The sequence below is a fragment of the Pinus tabuliformis genome, chromosome 7 (assembly GCF_031772625.1).
Source record: "Pinus tabuliformis cultivar Carrire ecotype Pingquan chromosome 7, CPIR1, whole genome shotgun sequence".
Lineage (NCBI taxonomy): Eukaryota > Viridiplantae > Streptophyta > Pinopsida > Pinales > Pinaceae > Pinus > Pinus tabuliformis.
The window spans coordinates 561,511,993-561,516,021 of NC_142293.1; positions in this window are offsets into that span (position 1 = coordinate 561,511,993).

The following is a 4,029-nucleotide window of genomic DNA, read 5'->3' on the forward strand; positions in this document are numbered from 1 at the left end:
ATGAGACATGTGGAAAACGTGAGGGTCATAAAATGTTAAAGCAAAAAGGGAAGAATCTTCAAGTTGAAAAAGTCTGATAAAGTGACTTCAACAATAACCTCTTATATAACATAATGAAAATGCTATATCAATATTTTATATAATATAAATATATTAATTTATACTTTATATAAAATGTTGTGGGGATTTGGTCCACCATAGAATTGATATAATTAAATAAATTTGGGGAATAAATCTAATAAAAATACACCATAGAATTGATATAATTAAATAAATTTGGAGAATGAATCTAATAGGGTTTCCCAATAAAAATACGGGGTAAGTAAATATTACAATAATTGTAATTGATAGAAATAAAAATAGTATTCATTAAGGTGACATTAATGAGAAAGTCTCCACCTTATAATAGCTTAATACATAATTATGTGCATTAAATATAAAATCAAATTATGCAAAGTTTAGGGAATCAAATGTTAATGTCAAATGGTTTTAGTGTTAACCACGCACCATGTGGACTTTGGTGCCACATTATCTTTCATGTGTTAGTTATACATGAATGTTGAAGTGGCATAAATAGTGGAGCCTTGTTCAATAAAATTTATATTGTTGTAAAGTTTTTAATGAGGAGAATATGTTGGTAGCTTTAGAAATGGGGTTTGAGTTGGATGAAAGAAGTAAAATTTTATAACGACCATACTTTGAAGGTGATTTAGGAGTTCGGTAGTGTTACAGTGTGGTATAAAGCATAGTTACAACACTCAAGCAATATGGGCTCAAAAGAGTGGAATTTCTAGTGATAGTAACTAGTATGTTGATATAATGTATGATTGAAATGTGTATTTTCTAAAAAGATGGATTAAAACTTTTTCTTGATTTCTACAGCTGAAAATTGATGTTGTTTGGCTGGTTTTGGGTCTAAAAATATAAATGAATTAAGGTTCAACATATTTGAATTAGTTCTAAAATCACTTGAATGCAACAAAAAATATAATTATGTTGATAGACTAACATAATTCTTTGTTTGGACTAATAAAGGCCAATGAAAGTATTATCAAGGCCAACAATTGCATGAAATTTTAAGTATTTCATTAACTGACAGTAACTTGTTGTTTAGCACTTATAATACATAGTGGAGTGAAGAAAATATCAACATAATGGTACAACACAATATGGAAGAGATCTCACATATCTAAGATGGGGATATAGATGAGAGAAAGGTTATAGAAACTCACCCAAATTTCACAGAGACAATGAAAAATTATAAGGCTAAACTTCAAAGTTGTAGAGCTAATAATGAGAGACTCATTAGAGAACATGAGAAGTAGACTTAACTAAACACATTGTTGTCGCAACATTTTTCAAAAATGCAAAATTACTTGCAACAAGGACTAGTTGCTAGCAATGCAAAGAGGCATCAAATAAGAAAGATAGAATAGCCTTTCAAAATTTAGAAACGTGTGCTAGCAAATAGTACCATAGGGAAGGTTTCCTCAAGGAAAAGACAGAGAAGTGCCAAGAGGGACACATCTAATTATGACTATTCAGTATATTCATATAATGAGAAGACAACCACTTAAAAGATGTTTTCTACCAATAAGACTATATTAGTTCCCATAAGAAAAGAAGGGAAATCCATTAAAGAATTCCTTACCTAAATAATTCAACAAGGAAAAAACTCCTATATTCAATGGTGAGATTACAAAAGGTGAGGAAGTAGAAGTATAGTTGCCAGGGTTGAAGAAATACTTCTAGGTACACAACTACTTTTGGAATATGAAAACTAGACTAGCCATTTTCAACTTGAATGAAAGGGTTTCCACCTAGTGGGAAACATTAATAATGTCAAAGATCGAAAGTTTATCTACGCACAGTTTTAGAAGTACTTCAAGAAGAAGTATTTTTCAAAAAGATACTATGATGGAAAAAATAAAGAGTTCCATGAACTCAAGTTGGAACAACTCACCTTGGATGATTATGTTAACATGTCCATAGAATTTTTGAAGTATGTACCATACATCAAGGATGAGAAGGTGAATATACAACACTTTTTAGATTGGTTATAAAGTATTTTCGAGATAGAATCAAGTTTTATGAACCCAAGACACTCAATGACACTAGCCAAAAATATAAGTATTCCTACAAGAAATTCAAACACATATCAGAGTCCCATAAGGTTTGGGAAAAGAAAGATAAGGTTGATTTTAAAATTAAAGAATTTAAGCCACCACAGTAGAAGAATATAGGAAAGATCATCAAGCCTAACTACCCAACTAAAAGTATTCACAAACAAAACTATCTCAACCAAAGTGGGAATAGGCCAATGAAACTAGCAATGGATAAGATCAAAGAGCAGAAGAAAGGTCCATTGAAGTGTTAGGAGAAGCACACTTGTTAGGAGATTATTCTCATAGAAAGTACGATACTAGTAGGGTTTACAATGTTCAAGAGGCTACCACTATTAATGATGTAGCAAGGACTACACCTTAGATATATACAATGGTTGAAAAATAATGAGTTGGAAGGTATATTTTCCAACCAATCTAATTCAATTTTGATTGACCCTATTTATAACCTTAGTTATAATGCACCACAAGTTGTTGAGACATGTGTTTTACAAAAAAATAAGCACAAGAAATCGTGGTTGATTCATTTAGCTATAGTAAGTTACCAAGAGGAAAGTGACTAAAGTGATAGAAGCATGCCAATTTCAAATGAATGGGTTGCACATACAAGCAACTTTGAATGTGCAACTCCTAGGTTCATATGATATGTTGATAGACATGGGTTGGTTGGAAACACATAATGTCAAGTTGGACTATTTTAGTAAGACCTTGGAATGTGAGGATGATGAAGGAAATAATATAATCATACAAGGTATCTTAAAGCATGTGTCAATGTGGCATATTTCAGCCTTACAGTTAAATAAATATTGTGAAAATGATGGTTATTTTATGCCATACATGTATTAGATTTAGTAGAAGATACGAAGGTGAAAATTGAAGATCACTCAATGCTATAGAAGTATTACGATGTGTTTCAAGAGGAAAACCAATATTTCCTCCTATTGTAGCGGCTACAACCACCCTCCAAAAAATTTCTTTCGCTTCGTTTTGGAGCCTCCCTACTAAAATCTCAGCAGCTTGTCTTACACTACCCAGGTACTTGTGCTTTCATTGAGTTTTTTTTCTTTACGGCTTGTGTTCGCTTACTTGCTTTGTTGTCTAACCACAAGCTGACCCCGTGACTTGGTTGCAAACCATTTCTTGCACTGCATTGATGATCTTCACAATCATTGAGGGCAACCAGCCTTGCTCTCAGGAAATACGCAGTGCAACCCAACAATGAGCTTATGCTCCATAATTTCACAGACCTAGTTGGAAGCTTGTCTTCAGCTGGGAAACTATGTAGAGCAATCCAAGTTAGCAAGTGAGCCTTCAGCTCCAGAATTGCGCAGGGCTAGTTGACAGCTAGCCTTCAACCCAGGAATTGCGCAGTCCAAACCCAAAGTGAGCACTCAAGTCCAGAATTGTGCAGAGCCAGCTGACAGCCTACCTTCAGCTGGAAAATTGCACAGAGCCTGAGAGGCAGCCCAGAGCCACTCAGCCCAAAAATTGTGCAAAACCATATTGTGCTCAGAAACTGTCAGTGTGTGAATCAGAGAGTTGCTCGGTCCTCCCCAGAACTAGGAAATATTTATGGGAAGTGCATGGAAGTGTTCACGAAAGCAAGAAGCTAAGAGGAAAAGCATCCCTAGGATGTGGGGAATCTATTATTAGCTTCTCCAAGGTGACACATTTCCATCTTTAGAAGTTTCTGCTAAGTGTCGTTGTTGTCCTTGATCTCAAGCATACGCGTCATGAACTCCATTTTCTCAAATCTATGTAATGGACGCCTCTAGAGCTCACTTATGCATTCAATCATCAAGCTCTAGCTTCCCTAGGAGATCAAGGAGCCTTCATAGCGTTGTCATCGCTTTTCAAGGTGAGTTTTTCTTTTATTGCCTTTTGTTGCTTTTGTGTGGCTTTTGTT